Genomic DNA, 20,658 nt, shown 5'->3' on the forward strand with positions numbered 1-20,658 from the left:
TTTAATCCCACTTGGAGGAATCAGAAAAGTCTTCCTAGAGAAGATATTTTGAGCTGAGCCTTCAAGGATGAAGAAGAATACCCGAGGTGAAGAAAAGAAGATACAAATGCTCCCTAAATCCTTTTTTTAAGATTTTATTTTTAAGTAACCTCTACAACCTACAACCTCAAACTCACAACCCCATGATCAAGAGCCACACCCTCTTCCAACTGAGCCAGCCAGGTGCCCCTCTCCCCAAATTCTTGAAATGCACCAGGGACTTAGGACGTAGGACAGGAAAGTGAAAGAGGAGGAGTATTTTGTGACCCGATGAGGAACTTAAATCCAACATGGAGACTTTGTACTTTATCCTGTGATCTAAAAAAGTTACCGTGGATTTTTCAGTGAGGTAACAACAGCTTCAAATTTGTATTTGAGATAGAAAACTGGCAATCATGGTTAAAACAGAAGGCAGAGAAACTTGTCAAGGGAAATTCCAAAGACAGACTAAGAGGGGAGGAAACCCTAAAGCAGGATATTGGGAGTGGACAAGGCAGAAGGGGGTGTGTGGGACACCCTCCTGCTTCCCAGTATCACCAGCAGATCTCCTGTGAGCGCTTCTTTTTTTTTCCTTTTTTTTTAGTTTTATTTTATTATGTTATGTTAGTCATCATACATTACATCATTAGTTTTTGTTTTTGTTTTTTTGTTTTTTTAATATTTTATTTATTTATTTATTTGAGAGAAAGAATGAGAGAGAGAGAGAGCATGAAAGGGGGGAGGGTCAGAGGGAGAAGCAGACTCCCTGCTGAGCAAGGAGCCTGATGTGGGACTTGATCCCAGGACTCCAGGGTCATGACCTGAGCCGAAGGCAGTCGCTTAACCAACTGAGCCACCCAGGCGCCCTACATCATTAGTTTTTGATGTACTGTTCATGATTCATTGTTTGCATTTAACACCTCCTTAATACCCATCACCAGGCTAACCCATCCCCCCACCCCCCTCCCCTCTAAAACCCTCAGTTTGTTTCTCAGAGTCCAGAGTCTCTCATGGTTCGTCTCCCCCTCCGATCCCGCCCCCCTTCATTTTTCCCTTCCTACAATCTTCTTTTTTTTTTTAACATATAATGTATTATTTGTTTCAGAGGTACAGGTCTGTGATTCATCAGTCTTACACAATTCTCCTGTAAGGACTTCTGCTCTCGAATCATCTACCCTTTAAGCCCTGAATAGTTTCCCATCCCTCATGCACACTTTGGCTGAGCTAAAAACAAGGATCCCTGCATTCGTTTGAATCTCTTTTTCTGTTTTGAAAATGAAGACTGGCAGATAATAATATCTCATCAGCTCAATTCCCAAAACACCAGCTGGTGGCCTCTTCGGGGTGACCTGGAACCAGCCCCAGAGAGCATGGTTGACTGTGTTTGCTGCTGATTAAGGCTCACTCCAGGTTCCATGGCCTGCCACAGCCAGCCGGGATGCTCTCACCTTCCAGCAGATACTCCACGTCTATATTCATTTGCGCTAAAGGCAGAGACTCACACCTTTCATCAGAATAATGAGCAAAGACACCCACAATAACGAAATTGGATTCTTTGTGTGATGGCGTCTCTTCCTAATCCTTCCATCTGTACCAGTTCTTCATTCTGGCTCTCTATCATGTCAGAAGGAGCTCAGGGACATGAATACCTTCCCCCTCCTCCCCCAGTTCAGGTTCTGAATTAATTTTCTGAATTTGGTACTGCAAAGTCTTCAGGATATTTTAGGACAGGGGTCCCCAAGCAATATAATGGAATTTATTGACAGAGCTCAGGGTTTCCAAGTTACCTCTCTGCCCTGTGGTTCCCGGGGGATTTTTCTAGAGAGGTAAGCAGAGCTTGATAACAAAACCACTCCTGCTCTGCCCTTTTATACCCCAAGGTCTTAACTAATTTTTTTTTGTCACAGCTTTCTTGAGCTATAATTTACATACCATAAAATTCATATTTTAAAAGTATACTGTTCAGTTCATTAGTATATTCACAGAGTCATGCAACCATCATCACCATTTAATTTTAGAACATTTTCATCACCCCACAATGAAAGCCCACACTCATCACAGTTACTCTCCATCCCTCCCTCCCTCCAGTCCCTGGCAACCACCAACCTACTCTCTGTCTCTTCGCACTTACCTAGTCTGGACATTTCCATATAAACAGAATCATACAATATGTGGCCATAATGTTGTCAAAGTTCCTCCATGGTATAGCATATATTGGTATTCCATTCCCTTTTATCAACAAATAATATTACATTTTATGGATATACCACATATTATTTATCCATTCATTTGACAGACATTTGGATTGTTTCCAAGTTTTGGTTATTATGAATAATGTGTTAGGAACAGTTGGGTAAAAGTTTTTGTGTGGACGTACGTTTTCATTTGCCTTTGACATATACCTCCAAGTAGAATTGCTGGTTCCTATCATAACTCTATGTTTAACATTTTGAAGACCTGGCAAACCATTTTCCAAAGTGGCTACCCCATTGTACATCCTCACCAGCAGTGTATGAGGGTTCCAATTTCTGCACACCTTCACCAACACCTGTTACTGTCATCTTTATTCTAGCCATGCCCCTTGGTGTGAAGTGGTATCTCATTGTAGGTTTGATACACATTTCTCTAATGATGAATGATGTTGAGCATCTTTTTAAGTGCTTATTGGCCATTTGTATACTTTCTTTGGAGAAATGTCTATTCAAATCCTTTGCCTACTTTTTTTTTCATTGAAGTATAGTTGACATGCAATGTTACATTAGTTTCAGGTGTACAACATAGGGATTGGACAACTCTATACCTAACACTATGCTCAACCCAAGTGTAATTACCATCCATCACCATACAATGCTATTACAATACCATTGACTATATTCCTTATGCTGTGCCTTTTACTCCCATAACTTATTCATTCCATAATGGGAGGCCTGTATCTCCCACTCCCCTTCACCCATTTTGCCTATCCCCACCCCTCCCCTGTGGCAACCATTAGTTTGTTCTCTCCATTTATGGGTTTGTTTCTGCTTCTTTTAGTTTTGGTTTTTTGTTCATTTATTTTGTTTTTAGATTTCACATATGAGTGAAATCATATGGTATTTGTCTTTCTCTGACTTATTTCACTTAGCTATATGATTTGCAAATATTTTCCCCCATTCTGTGAGCTGATTTTTGTTTTTTTTAATTGTTTTAATTTTTTTATTTTGTTTAATTTTGTTTACTTTTACATTTTCTTGATTTCATTTGCAGCCCAGAAATCTTTAATTTTGATGAAGACCAATTTATCTATTTTTCATTGTTGTTCCTTGTGTTTTGGGTACCATATCTGAGAAACCATTGCCTAATCCAAAGTTACAAAGATTTCCTATTATATTTTCTTCTAAGAGTTTTATAGTTTTAGATTCCTTTGGAGTTACTTTTTGTATATGGTGTGGGGTGGGGGCCAAGACCTTAAAAATTAATATATAGGGGCACCTTGGTGGCCCAGTCAGTTAAGCGTCTGCCTTCGGCTCAGGTCCTGATCCCAGGGTCCTGAGATCGAGCCCCACGTTGGGCTCCCTGCTCAGTGAAGAGTCTGCTTCTCCCTCTCCCCCTGCTTGTGCTCTGTCTTACTCACTCACTCTCTGTCAAACAAATAAAAATCTTAATAAAAAAAGCCTCTTGAAAAAAAATAATATATAAATTATTTTGCTTTCTCCCTTCCCTGTGGCCCCAACATACACACACACACTCTCTTCCTCTCTCTTTCTCTTCAATCTTCCCTGAAGGCAACATCCCTCAGTTGAAATCCCAGCTTCAATACTTCAAAACAAGAGCATTCTGGACCTCATTTTCTTCAGCTATAAGACGAGAATAAACAAGGGCACCTGGGTGGCTCAGTTGGTTATGCGACCAACTCTTGGTTTTGGCTCAGGTCATGATCTCAGGGTGGTGAGATCGAGCCCTACATCAGGCTATGTGCTCTGAGTCTGCTTGTCTCTCTCTCTCCACCTCTGCCCCTCCCTCACTCATGTTCTCTCTCCCTCTCTCTCTCAAATAAATAAATAAAATCTTTTAGAAATTTTTTAAATGAGAATAAACATACCTGTCATGTAAGATTGCTAGAAGATAAAGTGTGAAGGCTTTTTCTATTAGTTTCCATCAAAAACTTCACTGTAGTTCCTCCTAAAAGAAATTTTGAAAGACTATTTTTCTAAGCCAGCAGTTATCAAACATGACTGTACATCACACTCAGCTGGCAAGCTTGTTAATACACAGAATGCTGATCTCTACCTACTCATTTATTACTCAGAAGATCTGGGGTGGGCCTTGAAAATTGGCATTTATAACAAGGTCCCAGGTGATGCTGATGCTATAGGTCCAGGGACCACAGGGACCTCTGAAAATCATTAGGAATATAAAATGAATGTGTGGTGGTGAAGATACCACTCCAGAGCAGGAGAGCAAACACCCAGGACTACATGGACTTTACTAAAAGTCACTGTGAATTTGAATCATATATTTTATGTCTATTCTGATGAATGGCACCAGGAGATAAACTAAGACAATCGTATTGCACATATCCCCAGATAATATATGTAACATAATGAATTTTTATCTTGTCTTTGTAAGTAGCAATATAGTTCTGATGAAATTATTCTCCAAATATTGAAGGCAGATTTGGAAATCTTGACCCAAACCAAGCCCATTTCATCGCTGCCTCTTCCCTTTGGATAGGGACCTGACCCAGGTGAAAGTCTGCACATCATTGAGCCCAGTGCTGATTAACCCACAGCCCAGTGCTGATTAACCCACAACTATCCAACCGAGGATCTCCCCTCTCCATTACTTGGTCTAACCTGTACTTGCCCAAATCTCCTCTTTGAAATCTTACCTCACCTCCAAGACCCTGTCATTGCTCCTACTTCTGAGTCTCCAGCCTTGGTGTTTGTTCTTGATCTCCTTTGTGGCTGAAAAATTTCCATTTCCTGTGGATCTGGACTTACCTTATCCCTCTAGCTCCAAGCATCCAACGCTTCCTCAATGTAGGAACTTTTCTATTGTAATTGTACATGATATGTTAAAAAACAGATTGCCTAATCATATTGTGACATGATACTGTATTATAAAAATAAGTGTATATAGGGGGTGCCTGGGTAGCTAAGCATCCAACTCTTGATTTTGGCTCATGTCATGATCTCAGGGTGGTGCCCCTCAGAGATCGAGCCCCACATCAGGCCCCATGCTGGGTGTGGACTCTGCTTAAGATCCTATTTCTCCCTCTCCCTCTGCCTCCCTCTCTCTCTCAAATAAATAAATAAATAAAATAATGTATATCTAGAGAGAGATAGGTCTAAAACTTACACAGCAAAAATTCAGAGTATTGTCATTTAGGATGATTTTATATTTTGGGGTGTTTTTGCATTTTCTTTTTTTTTAGTTGTATAATTAAGATAATTAAATACTTTAATGAGTACCTAATGACTGACAATCCAGATGAAAATGGCAAAGGACTTTAACAGTTCACTGAAAACACAAGTGGCCCTTAACATACAGAAATATGCTCATTTCATTCATCCTAAGAAAGCTGCAAAAAAAAAAAGTGAACAACATACCCAGTAGCAAGAGTTTTGGGGAAACATACATTTCCATACTATGCTAGAGGGAATATAAATTTGTTCAACCACTGTGGAGGGCAACTGGCAAGAACCATCAAAATGACAAATGCATTTATCCTTTGACTCAGCAACTTCGTTTCTGGGAATTGCTCCTAGATACATTTGCATATGTTCTGAATGGTTTGTGTACAGTCTTTTGTATCTTAATTTTTTTCCAGAATTGTCTATAATAACAACAAGTTGGAATAACCTAGGAGTCCTTCAATGGGGGACTGTTTAAGTAATTTGTGGCACATTTGTGTAATAGAATACTCTGCAGTGTAATGTAGAATGAAGAAGCTCTCTTCTTCCAAAAGACTTCCAAAATACATTGTTTTGTGACAAAAACAAGGTCCAAAAGACTATATATGGTATGCTACCTTTTGTGTAAAATGTCAAATGTCAGGGGGATAAAAATAGATGTTTACATTTGGAGAAGATGGAAACTAGGTAACGGGAACATTAATAGAATAGAGATTGTTCAACATGCAATTTTTATGTTTTGATTTATGCTCCATCTGCATATATTACTCAATTACTTATATACATTAAACATATCTAATATGTATACTAGATATCTATCTATCTACATAGATAGATAGATAGATAGATAGATAGATAGATAGATAGATAGATAGAGATAGAGATATACAGATAGAGAGAGAGAGAGAAGAATTGGCTCACTTGCTTATGGAGACTAAGTCCCATGATCCACCATCAGCAAGCTGGAGACCCAGGAAAGCCAGTGGTATAAATCCAAAGATCCAAGAACCAGGAGCACAGATGGTGTAAATCTCAGTCCAAGGGCAGAAAACTGATGTCTCAGATCATGCAGTAAAGCAGAATGAACTCTCCCTTCCTCCCTTTTTGTTCTATTCAGGTCTTCAATGGGTTGAACACCTACCCACAGTGGGGAGGACAATCTACTTTACTGATTCAAAGGCTAATCTCATCAAAGATACCCTCACATATACACCCAGAAATAATGTTTCATCTGGGCTCCCCATGTCCCAGTCAAGCTGGCATATAAAATTAACCATCACCATTACTGTCTTGTATACATCATTGTCTGTCTCAATTCTTGTGTTCTGAAAAGAAAAAGAAAACTCCATGGTTTTTTGGGGGGGAGTGTATGAGAATGTATGTTTATAGTATAGGTAAAATTCTTGAACTTATTTAAAATAAAAATATTATGGACACCTGTGTGGCTCAGTTGGTTAAGCGTCTGCCTTCGGCTCAGGTCATGATCCCAGGGTCCTGGGATCGGGTCCCACATCGGGGTCACTGCTCAGCGGGAAGCCTGCTTCTCCCTCTGCCTCTGCTGCTCCCCCTGCTTGTGCACTTTCTCTCTCTCTCTCTCTCTTTAACAAATAAATAAAATCTTTAAAAATATAAATAAATAAAATAAAAATATTATATTACATGATAATAATGTTATTCCTGACCACCTTGATTCTGACATATTCTGAATCGGTTTTAAAATGGCTACACTTGGGGCACCTGGGTGGCTCAGTTGGTTAAGCAACTGCCTTCGGCTCAGGTCATGATCCCAGGGTCCTGGGATCGAGCCCCGCATCGGGTTCCCTGCTCGGTGGGAAGCGGCTTCTCCCTCTCCCACTCCCCCTGCTTGTGTTCCCTCTCTCCCTGTCTCTCTCTCTCTTTCTGTCAATTAAATAAATAAGTAAAATCTTTAAAAAAAAAAAAAGGCTACAGTTACTTAAAACAATAACGTTAAGTTTAAAAAATCAGTCGACCAAAATCAGGTTACAAATAATATTATAGTATAATTATATCTCTATTTTTAAAGATAAATAGGTATTTTTCTGTGAATAAAGAGACTATAAGAATACAAAATAACCAAATTACTAAAATTTTAACAATTCCTACTCTGGTAGTGTGATTGTGGGAGAGACTTACTGTTCCTTTTTGTTTGTCTATGCTTTTTAAATTGTATATAAAGAACATGTTTTAAAGAAAATAAAAGATATTTTTAAATAGAATGTTTCAACTCCTCAATTATTTCAGGGTTTTTAAAATCTGTACCCATATTTGTTGTCAACCTTCAGATTTTACCAAATGCAACGACCCACAAATATTTTTAATGTATCGATTCTCATAAAATAAGATGTTCTCAGCAAGTTAGTCAAGTAGATATCCCTCAAATACATGGAATAAACCAAGAAAGAAGATGTCTTCTGGCCCAGGCAGTACTAACTCTAACCCAGGAGAGGGATGAAGGGAAGCAGGAGGTAGGAGACTGGGAGGGAGCTAGATCAGGGTTGGCTCCAAGACAGTGATGTCTTAAGGGGGGGGGGGGGGGGGGAGAGGGATGTCATTGAGAAATGTGCTACAAACTTCAGAATTTGAAAGCTCTTAAAAATAGGATTTGATTCAATATCTGTGAAAATGATGGTTACAGAACAGAATGTGGATGTTTATAAACACTGACACAGTAAAAATAGTAGTTGTGAGTGGGGAGGGGAGCAAGGGGAGAGCTGTTCAGGGTGCTAATTTCTCCATCTTCATAGCAAGGTGTCCCTCAATACTGTCAAAACTGGAAGCACAGAGCTATAAAACACATACAAGGATTTCCATTTCTTAATTTTTTCCTAGTCTTTTCTCATAACCTTGAAAAGAACTTTTTAAAAACTAAAAACTCTAGAGGTAGAGAAACATTCATGTGAGTTCAGCACTTCCTATAAACCCACTTGTTTTTTTTCTGTTGACTTGATATAAAACTAAAGTTAATACATTGTGCCAAAAGCAACTTATTAATCTGATTCTATTTGATGATCTTATTCCTTTCTCTCCATCTGTGAGTACAGTGCATATGAACAGAAAGATGAATTTAATGCTACTATTAAAAATGTCTGGGTGGTGGAATTGTGGTGCAGGAACTTTCATTCTCTTCTACGCCTCTATAATTTTGCAGAAAATCTTCATCAAAAGTATGAAGAAGTGTAGATATACTCAATCGATCTGATTCTTTCATTGGGGGTCAACTTAGAGCACTTGTTAAATAGTGTTCATCTAGGGAGAAGGGAAGTCTTGAGTCATGCCACCTCCTCATTGAAGAATCTTTTTATTGCAGTGAATTTGAGGTATTAAGCCTTCTTCCTGGCATGTTGCCTCTCGGCTGATAGGTGCAAAGTAACCAAAAAGATATGGAAGACACCAGGAGCAGTCTCTTGTCCAGTATGATTTCAGGATTTAAAACAACCTCTTGGTATAGACAGCCTCATGGAATTTGATGGTTGATTATATTATGAATTGGACATTGGCTTAAAAATGGACAATCAGAAATAAGAAAAAAATAAGCACTGGAACCTGGTTGTGTTACTGGAAACTGACAGGACAATTATTTTATTTTTCTACTTAAAAGAATTCCAGTTCTTAAGCTAACAACAAAGATGACTATCTTCTTTCTAAAATCTCCAGAAGAGAGACACTTTCCATCAGTTTCTTGACAAACTATGGCCAAATTTCTAAATTCTAAAAATCTAAAAAATTTTGATTATATGAGAATTTTCTCCTCTATGTCAGCAATTTCCTTTCATCATTTTTGCAAAAGTTTCTTTTCCATATATCCAAATACCCAACACAGTAAGTAGCATTAACCAGTGAATAAATATTTAACAAGCTCACTTCCTACCTTGCCAATCTGGAGGAGGCTGCAAGAGCAACTTTGGTATGTGCCTATTACCCACAAATCTACCGATATATATCAGGGGTTGGAATTCCAAATTCAGAAACAAAACAGGGCATTCCTCAAAGTGTTTGTTTGAAAACCACTCATCCAAGTCACTGACTTAAGCATTGCTACTTACATTTCTTAAATGTTCAATAATCCCACGTGAAATCAAGAGATGCTCTGTCCCTAATCTCCTTGAATAGCATATGGAAGAATATTGAGTATGAGTTGAAAAATTCTGTGAATAGCTTATGTGTTTGATAAATACAAGGATCTGAACAGCTAATCATTATATACATGGAATCACCACAATGGAAATAGCTCTAGGTTTAGGAGTCACGTAGCCCTGGGTTCTAATTTCCCCTCTGCCAATAACTCTACAGTTGGCCAAATGGCTTCATTTTTCTGAGTCTGCATTTTCACTTTCATAGAAATAAGTCCTTAATATGCCTTCTAACTCTAACTTATAAATTCTGATCCATCCAGACCAGGCCAGTAAAGTACAAGAAGCTATTTCCGGTAGGAAGGCAGCCAGTCCTAGTGACATCACTAGGACAGTGGGTCCAGGGAGAGACCAAGTCAGTGCCACCACTGCTTGGTGGGTTTGTCAAGGGGGAGCATCAGGACACTGAGTGCTTTCCACAGTCACAAATGCCACAGCAGGAAATCACATAGACTGTGAAGTATGTCAGTGAAATGAAGAGTCCAGATTAATACTTGTGGTTCACATTAGCACTCAAAACAGTTTCCTATAAAACAGTTACCTCAGAGTTGGAAGACTGTTCTGTATTTATTCATCTGGAAGGGACTCTGTCTTCTGCAGAATAGGTTATAGAATCCTTTTGCAACTATAGCCTTGCCCCCAGTGCTCTCTGATGGAGCTGAGGGGTTGGGAAGTTCCAGTGAAATCTAGGACAACAGGGATGCCTGGGTGGCTCATTCAGTTAAGCGTCTGTCTCTGGCTCAGGTCATGATAGCAGGGTCCTGGGATCGAGCCCCACGTCAGGCTCCTTGCTCAGCAGGGAGCCTGCTTCTCCCTCTGCCTGCAGCTCCCCCTGCTTGTGCTCTCTCTCTCTGACAAATAAATAAATAAATACTTTTTTAAAAAATCTAGAACAGGGCGCCTGGGTGGCTCAGATGGTTGAGCATCTGCCTTCAGCTCGGGTCATGGTCCCAGGGTCCTGGGATGGAGTCCCGCATCAGGCTCCCTGCTGCTTGGGAGCCTGCTTCTCCCTCTGCCTTTCTCTCTCTCTCTCTCTCTCTGTCTCTCATGAATAAATAAATAAAATCTTAAAAAAATAAAAATAAATAAATAAATAAATAATCTAGAACAACAGGAGTAATTTTTTTAATTGTCTTTGTTTAGTTGAAAAGAATGGAAAAATTTAAACTAAGCATTTTACCACCTTATATCCACCATACCCATATGTTCCTCACCTCTTCCCATAAACCCACACACACAGTTGTGGGTGTATACACACTCTGACATGCACACTGTGAAACTGGATGAAGGAAACCTTATTTTAAATGGAGTCAGGAAGCCAGAAAGGGGAGCTCTCACACACTACCACTCTTTGTCAATTGCAGACCCAATGGGAAGAGTCCTACCTTGCCTCCTTGCCCAGCAACAAGCTCAGCCAATATGAAAATACCACTACTCAACCAATAAGAAACCATCATTCCCCAGAGTTCTTGCTTTGCTCCAGTGGATTTCCCTTCAAAGCAGCCCATCCTAACTTCCTCTTTTTCTATAAAGTAACAATTCTCTCCTTTGATCTCCAGACTAACTATGGTTTGCCATAGCTTGCATGTCCCTAATTGCAATTCCTCTTCTATTCCCCAATAAACCCATGTTGCTGGCAAAATAACTGGCTGTTATACTCTTAAGGTGGACAACACATACAACCACCTCTCTTTTGAATCTCTTGAAGATCCATATTTACCTTCTCAAAAAAAATTATGCATAAGATTCCATTGTATATCCCCAGAAAAATCCATTTGACTTTAAGATGACCAATCTGCTGTTGTCATCAAGTTAACAGAAGAATAGAGAGTGGACATGGAAATATTAGAATAAAATGATCCAAACTAGCCAGTTAACCATGGTTACTCTACTCTCCAACGGAGAAACACATGTAGGAATTTGTTAGCTAATGACAAAGAGTTTACTCATGCACCAGTGGAATATCATCAACAGAATTCTGGCATTTGACTGCCAAATGTATATCTGGAATAGGTAGAGATTGAGCTCCACTAGTTGAAAATTTTCAGAAAGAAAATTGCATCTCTATTCCTATCTTAAAACATATGACTTACTGAGTTCAAAGTATCTGTAGTCTATATTAGATCTATTTTCAAAACTCCAAAGATAAAATAGCTCAGAATCAAAGAACTGAGAGTGATTACATGAAACTTCACATTAGCCTGAGGCACTCCTTCTTTCCTTGTCTGTTTATTATTTATTTATACCTGGCCTCATTCTGAAAGAGAATTCAATACTGAATGGGAAAAACTATACAGAACCAGCCAACCTTGTGTCACATGATACTATCCCCCTGCCTCTGGTTCTTTAGGTTGACCTTAATAAGCATGGCAGTCACCCTCAGTAGATAGGAAACCACACAGACCTAGGGGTCTCCTCGTGTTTGCTCCAACCTCTTCTTCAATTTCTTAGATCTATAAGATCCAAGGGGCTCCCTCTGGTCCTAGGATTTGGTGTTTGTTCCTGATCGTCACAGCATTCAGAACCTGACTTCTTCCAGTTCTCAGCATTTCATGGTTCTTCAGCTAGAAAGTTCCACCTACCTCCAACTCCACAGGAGCCAACAACTAACAAAGCCTTTTGGCTTCTGCTCCTTTTGAGCCAACTCTACTCCGGCAGAGAGAAGAATATTGAGGACAAAACTAGATGTGTTGGACTCATCTCTGAAATTCAGCCTCTCTTCCTCTCTGACTTTGACCCTGACCCGGCCTTCAGCTTCCTTATCTGCAAAATGAAGATGATAATATCTACTCTGCCTATACCCAAGTTTGTTATATTGATCAAATCCACTGAAATGATAAAAGTGAATTTGCTTTAAAACATTGGAAGATATAACAAATGTAAATGAATAAAATAATCTTCAACTTTATTTTAGTTAATTTTAAATTTGTAACACTGCAAAACAGAAAAAAAAATATTTTCTGCTGGAAAAAAAAAACTGAGTTTCAATCCTTGTTCTGTTACTAATTTGCTGTGTAATTTTGGGTAAGTTCTTTGACCTCTCTGAACCTCAGTGTCATCATCTGTACTCTTACTCAATGCTCTTTTCTTTGCAAGTAACCAGAAGCCATCTTTGATTCAAGGAAAGGGAGAGAACACCAGGCTATTTTACAGAACCCAAGGGCAGGATGTGCAATCAGGCCTCATGTGCAAAGAGGACCAAGAAACGTGAAGTCCTCAGGGATCCAGGCATTTTGTCACTTCACCTCCTTTTACCTCATGCATTATGAGTTTTCATGACTGCGTCTCTTTACAGACTGGTTTTTGGGGGGCTTAATGAGATTTCTAGAAGTTCTTACCTCAGACTTTAGTGACATGGTGTAAAATTGCTCTCCAGAATTTTGTCATCATTTTGTAATCAATTTTGTAATCTAACTGTGCACTATTTCTCAATACCATTACCAATCCCAAATACTGTTATTCTTTTAAAGAGTGGTCATTCTCATGGGTGAAAACTGGTTTTTCAATCTAATTTCCATTCCTCTTATCACTGATAAGATTAAGAATCGTTATGTTTGTCTTTCTTTTTTTTAATTTTTGATTTTTTGAGATATCATTGGCATATAATATTATCTTAGCTTCAGGTGTACAACATAATGAATCGGTATTGGTACGTATTGTGAAATGATCACCACCACAAAGCTATTAACATCTACCACCACACTTAGTTTCAAATATGTTTTCTCTTGTAATGAGAACTTTTAAGATCTATTCTCTCAGCAACTTTCAAATATATACTAGTATCATTAGCTATAGTTAACATGCTGTCCAAACTGGCTTTCCCAACATCTCCATGCATATGGCATAAAATGACTGCCAGCACTCCAACCAACTGGCACCCAGCATGTCAGTATCAGGAAAGAAGAGCTGATGGGCCCAACTTGGGTCCAGGATCTACCCCTGGTCCCCTCATCCATGGTCAGGAGAAAGGAATCAGAGTAAAACATGGCACTTGGACCTGACAATATGAGAAGTGATTTTCAGAGATGAAGGCCATGGGTTCAAGGAAGACTAGAAACATGTTTGGGCTGACCGAAGACTTTGTTGTGACTACACAGCAACCCAGCTTCTCCCTCTACCCAACGCCTGCCTCCTTCCTTTCCCCATGGGTATTAAACCTAGGAACTCATCCCAATAAATATCCCACATGCCAGTCTCCAGCCTAGAGCCCGCTTCCTGGAGAATGCCCCTGTATGAGCTGCGCACTACGTCTGCAACAGAGAGATACAATGTGTAAGGTGCTAATGGTTGTCATAGGATGTGTATAGAAGGTACTTGGTGCATGTTAGTTTCTTTTACTTTTTCTGCTTTTCCAGAGGGCAATTCACAGCAAAACCTGGTACTTAACTCTCCAGGATCAGGGTCTTGTTCATGTGACTCAGATCTGAGGTCAGAAATTAAGACCTAGGCCAGGATCAGCTTCTCTCCATCAGAGAGCAAGATCCAAGCAGAGCTCAGCAGCTGGACCAAAAATAGGAGCCAGGAGACATTACCTGTCAGAAATCTTGGGCCCTGTTCCTCCTCCTCCTCCAGTACCATGTACACTATCCCACCAGACCTCAGGAGTAGACACACTGTTTTTAGGAGATTAATCATCAACAGTACATCCAGTGCCCACCATGTACCAGTCTCACATCTTAGGCAGATGATGAGGTTTGTATTTATAAAAGTATAATCAGCAACAAAAGATACATGAAACATGATGAATAAGTGTCCAAGACTGGAACAGACCATAAATAAAGGCACAAAAGAAGGACAATATCATGTCCTGCTGAGAGAATAAAAGAGAGTTTAATGGGAACATCTGGGGCTTGAAGAATAAAATGAATTCATGAATTTAGAGCTTCTGATAGACAGAGATGATGGAGAGCATCCCTGAAACAGGCACTTAGGCCTGAAGAAAAGGGCAGCATCCAGGCTGCCTGTCAACTCCACATGTCTTGAAACTCATGAAGCACAATATAGAATTGAGGCCCCTGAGGTTGTTCAGGCTGCAGCCCAGGACTAAGCATATTTGAGGAAAAGTGAACAGTGTGTGGTGCTGATGATTTAAGTAGTCAAATGGCCCTGGACTCAGAGGGAGGGGGGGTGAGAGGGAGAGAGGCACTAGGGCCTCTAGACTATACTTGGCTCTTCTTTATGGAGGCCTGCGTGGCCTGCCACCAGAATTTGAGTTCTGCAATCTAGAACTATATTAGGCCACATCATTTTCTTTAAGCGTCTTAGGAAGCAGAGAAAGTGTAGTTATCCCCGAGACCCTAGAGAGCTCACTCAAGGATCAAAGCCAGAGAAGACTTGCTCAGAAGACTGGATGAATGTTCTGAGCCTTATGGAGTGGGCTGGACACTGAGCCAAGTGCAGTAGAGACAAGGCAGAAGAGGATTCATATTCACCACAACCTGATGAAGAAGGCGCACATTATTCCCATTTGCAGATGGGGAAATCAAGGCACAGTAATGTTATGTGACTTTCCCATGATCCAAAAGCTCAAACCTGCACAGTCCACCACCAAGGCCCATGCTCCTACCTCTTCATCTGACAGCAGGGTAACGTCCCACTTCAAGGTGAGAGCAGCGTGGCCTGAGGCCTAGAATAAGGCCTAACATTACGTGGGGTGTTGGGGGGGGCGGGGGGAGTATAGAAGCAGGCACATTCGCTCCATCAGCTTGGTGAAGCTGGGATAAAGAAAAACCTTCAAGTGGCTGTGGGCCTGGCTGTGCTCCATCCGCTCCGTCGCCTTCTTCCCTAAGCGCTGCCAGGCCGGCCGCCATGGCAAACATGGCCGACACCAAGCTATACAACATCCTGGGCGTCCCGCCCAGCGCCAGCGAGAACGAGCTGAAGAAGGCATACAGAAAGTTAGCCAAGGAATACCATCCTGATAAGAATCCAAATGCTGGTGACAAATTCAAAGAAATCAGTTTTGCATATGAAGTACTGTCAAATCCTGAGAAGCGTGAATTATATGACAGATATGGAGAACAAGGTCTTCGGGAAGGTAGAGGTGGAGGTGGTGGCATGGATGATATTTTCTCTCACATTTTTGGTGGGGGATTGTTCGGCTTCATGGGCAATCAGAGTAGAAGTCGAAATGGCAGAAGAAGACGAGAAGACATGATGCATCCACTTAAAGTGTCTTTAGAAGATCTGTATAATGGCAAGACAACCAAACTACAACTTAGCAAGAATGTACTCTGTAGTGCATGCAGTGGCCAAGGTGGAAAGTCTGGAGCTGTTCAGAAGTGTAGTGCTTGTCGGGGTCGAGGTGTACACATCATGATCAGACAGCTGGCTCCAGGAATGGTACAGCAGATGCAGTCTGTGTGTTCTGACTGTAATGGAGAAGGAGAGGTAATTAATGAAAAGGACAGCTGTAAAAAATGTGATGGGAAGAAGATGATTAAAGAAGTCAAGATTCTTGAAGTCCACGTAGACAAAAGCATGAAACATGGACAGAGAATTACATTCACTGGGGAAGCAGATCAGGCCCCAGGAGTGGAACCAGGAGACATTGTTCTTTTGCTACAAGAGAAGGAACATGAGGTGTTCCAGAGAGATGGGAATGACTTGCACATGACATATAAGATAGGACTTGTTGAAGCTCTATGTGGATTTCAGTTCACATTTAAGCACCTTGATGGACGTCAGATTGTGGTGAAATAGCCCCCCGGAAAAGTAATTGAACCAGGATGTGTCCGTGTAGTTCGAGGGGAAGGAATGCCACAGTATAGTAATCCCTTTGAAAAAGGTGATCTCTCTCCCTCTGACCCTCTTCCCTCTCATGCTCTCTATCTCTCATTCTCTCTCTCTAATAAATAAATAAAATCTTTAAAAAAAAAAAAAAAAAAAAGGGCGCCTGGGTGGCTCAGTTGGTTAAGCGACTGCCTTCGGCTCAGGTCATGATCCTGGAGTCCCGGGATCGAGTCCCACATCGGGCTCCCTGCTCGGCGGGGAGTCTGCTTCTCCCTCTGACCCTCTTCCCTCTCATGCTCTCTATCTCTCATTCTCTCTCTCTAATAAATAAATAAAATCTTTAAAAAAAAAAAAGAAAAGAAAAGAAAAAGGTGATCTCTACGTAAAGTTTGATGTGCAGTTTCCTGAAAACAACTGGATCAGCCCAGACAAGCTTTCTGAGCTAGAAGATCTTCTGCCATCTAGACCAGAAGTTCCAAACATAATTGGAGACCCAGAGGAGGTAGAGCTTCAAGAATTTGATAGCACTCGGGGCTCAGGAGGTGGTCAGAGGTGTGAAGCCTATAATGATAGCTCTGATGAAGAAAGCAGCAGCCATCATGGGCCAGGAATGCAATGTGCCCATCAGTAAACTCTGCAGACAGATTGCACAGGTGGATTTTCTTTCCACGTTTGCCGGGTTTGCTTTCAGCGATCCAGCTGGAGTGTCTGGTCAGTCCAGATGAACTGATGGGCATCTGTTGGTCTATGTGTAACTTTTAAAATTGGTATAGTTATCTACAGAGTGTATAATTTAAACTAACCACAAAGCTTTACATCTTCATTTTGACTGTTCTGTAGCAGAATAAAGCACTTGAAAGGAAACAAGACTCCCTTTCACACATGGGTTATAAGTTTCAGTCCTGGTATCTGTGCTTGATTTTTATCAGTTTTGTGTAGATTTTATGTTTCATATTTTAAATCCAAATCCCACATTGTAAAGTCTGTGTACAATTTGTCCTGAAGCTTTGTGTTAATTTCATAGCCTGTATCTATCATTTAGATGCATGGAAAAATGGGTTTTGCACACAATGGGTTTGGAGCTGACTGGGAACAATGGAAAAAAAAAAAAAAACATTAGCTGTGGTTGTAAAGTCCTCCCCCCCCCTTTTTTTTACCATCTTGTGAAAGGTTTCTGAAACTCGATAATAAAAAGCAGTTGGTATAAAAAAAAAGAAAAAGAAAAAGAAAAACCTTCAAGTGAGGCAGGAATGAGTAATTGACGAGCATAACTGTGATTATAAGGCATAATTACAATTAGCTTCACAAGAGTGTTAATCATGAAAATAATTACATGTCAGGTTTTCTCGCAAAGAAGAGAGAATGTAATTAAGTGGCCCAAAGGGGGTGAAGAAAACATGCCTCTGGGTGCTAGAGGTATGGGGTGAAGAGCTGATGATTTAAGGGGAAAAGTTTTGTCAGTGTTTCCAATGAATCAACTCATTCCTTCCATCAAAATACAGGGACCTAGGTAAGAACAAAGCGTGGCTTGAAATTGTTCTTCCAAACAAAGCAAAACTCAACTTAAGGGATGAGGCAGAACAATGCAGAGTTTAAAAGCCAGGCAGCCTTGAAGTCAACTTTTTTTTTTTAATTTTGCTAGTTACCAGCTCCACAATATTAAACTGTTTTCTCTTTCTCCAAGTGTTAGTTTCCTCAAGAGCAAAATAATCATTGTACATCCTTCTCTGATTTGGGAGGAAGTAAAGCACGTAAAGCTCTTCTGTCCGTGCCTTATACACAGTAAGGTCTCCGTAAATGTCTGCTGTTATTATATAACAGACAAAGGAAAAAAGGCAGGAAAGCTAGGAGCATCTGTACTAGAGAGAGGCTAGGTAAAAGTACTGCCAAATTCCCAAACACTGTGAGGGGAGTAAGTGACCAGGCAGGATACAGGTCTCTCTGGCTGCAAGAAGGGAACAACTGCTAACTGTTCAACTGGGAGGTAAGGAGCCTCCAGAGGACTCACCAGAGTAGCGTAAGAGAGGAAAATTCTAGTTTAAATATCCGTCAAGTTTAGAGAGCTTGAAGCTAGCTTCCTACAGCGCCCATTAAATAATATTCTGCTCCCCTGGTCCTTCCCCCTGCCGTCTCGTCTCTAACCTGGAGGGGACAGAAATAACCCAGATAGAAGCAAGAAACAGAGGAGAAGTGGACCACACACCTGTCTTCATGCCGGAACCCAGCTGGAGCTGGAGGTGGTGGGAGAAATCTTAACCAAGAGGCAGAATGGACTTAGGGTTACACTGAGGCAGTACCCATTCTACTTTCTGAAACTAGGCTGTTTGTTATTTCAAGTAATGGTTGGATTTTATACTACTGAAGAGTGAACCAGGAAAGTCAGAGTTGTTATTTGGCGGCAGGAAAAGCAGCTCTTGTGAATAGGTTTAAAGGGATGAGGGGTGAGGGGTGCTGTTTTATGGTTAATTCCCATGAATCTCCATCATTCAAAGGACCAGATACACACACACCCCTGTAGAATCTTCTGTCCATGCAAGATCATGTTCTAGACTCCATTTCTGGCAGACCACATCATTTCTAGCTTATATCCAGCATTCTCTTGCAAAACAACCCCCATGGCCTCAAGACCTACACAACAGAATTACCAGCAATACCAAACACAACAAAGCTAGACTCAGGTCATTTGGGGCATTTGCTTAAGTCCTGCCGGGCCCCTCAGAATGTGCAACAGTGATGATGGGGTTTAACCTGTCAGTGGTCCTTAAGAGCATGCCTCTTCAGTGGCACGCTCCCAGCCTGTCTTGTGGGCTTTATTCGAATTCGCGCCCCCCCCAACCACTCCTTGAGCAGCATCCTTGCAGCGAGGTCAGCAGGCCACAGTCATCAGTCAGTAAGGCAGGCCCTGTCCCCGCCTCAGGGTCCTAGGGGGCGAGTGCCATGAATCACAGAAATGTCATCCCCGGGGAACCAGGGTAGGAAGGTCCTGTAATTTATCTCACATGAAATGAGCTGGATTATTTGAATAGGCTGGAAGAAAGCAGTCCATTAATTCTCAAAGATAGCTCTTGGCTCCTGAGGGTTTTATTCTGTGCCCACACGGCTGACACCCCGCCTCCATCTCCTTTACTGTACCCTCAAGTCATGTCCAGGGATCCATGTGCACTCCCCTCCCCCATGGCTTGATGCTAAAACAAGGCATAAGACCACACTTCTTGCAGGGAAAATAAAAGGGACGCTTTGCCGTTCAGCGTTTTTGAGGTTAACCCCTATGTTCCTTCCATACCACTACCCACAGCCAACTCCCACCATCCTGTAAAGATTACTTCATTTGACACAAAAGCATAATCCATCAAAGGAAAAACTGACAAATTGAACCTTATTAAAATTAAAAACTTTTACTTGGTGGGGGGGTGGCGGCTATAAAGAAGATGACAAGATAAGCTACAGAGTGGGAAAAAATATTGGTAAACTACATATCCAACCAAGGCTTTATACCTAAACTATATAAAGAACTCTCAAAACTCAACAATAAATAATCCAAATAGACAATGAGCATAGTACATAGACTGAGAAGGATATTCAGATGCAAATAAGTACGTGAAAACATGTCCAATATCATTAGCCATTAGGGAAATACAAATTAAAACCCAATAATAGATCACTAAAAAGCTATGAGAACTGTTAAAATGAAAAATAGTGATAATACCCAATGCTGGTGAAGATGCAGAAAAATGACATCACTCATGCATTGCCAATGGGACTGTAAAATGGCTCAACGACTCTGGAAAATAGTTTGGCAATTTCTTATATACTAAGTATTATTTACTCTATGACCCAACTCTTAAGCATTTATCCCAAAGAAATGAAAACTTACATCAAAAGGAAAAAAAAACTACACACAAATGTTCATAGAAGCTTTATTTGGAATAGTCAAAAACTAGAAACAACCAAAATGTTCTTAAACAGGTGAATGGTCAAAGAGTGTTGTAGCTTCATCATGGAAATATTACACAGCAATAAAAAAGAATGAACGATTCATATATGTAACAACTTTAATGGATCTCAAGGGCATTATGATGAGTAAAAAAGACATCAATCTCAAAAGGCTAAATACTATATGATTGAATTTACATAACAGTCTTAAAATGACAATATTATAGAGAACAGAGAAGTGGTTGTCAGGGGTTAGGGATGATGCCTTGGAGGGTCATGGGGGTGGCTATAAGGGGTAACACCAGGGATCCTAGGGGTGATGGCACAATTTCATATCTTGATTATGGTGGTGGTTAAACAAATGTATGCGTGTGATAAAACTGCATAGAACTATACAGACATACACACAAATGAGTGTATGTAAAACT

At 40.6% G+C, this 20,658-nt stretch overlaps 1 pseudogene; it reads left to right on the forward strand.

Moving 5' to 3' along the window:
• Positions 1-15,373: 15,373 nt before the first annotated feature.
• Positions 15,374-16,928, forward strand: LOC113925398 (annotated as a pseudogene).
• Positions 16,929-20,658: the final 3,730 nt, after the last annotated feature.

This window comes from Zalophus californianus, chromosome 2 (genome assembly GCF_009762305.2).
Source record: "Zalophus californianus isolate mZalCal1 chromosome 2, mZalCal1.pri.v2, whole genome shotgun sequence".
NCBI lineage: Eukaryota > Metazoa > Chordata > Mammalia > Carnivora > Otariidae > Zalophus > Zalophus californianus.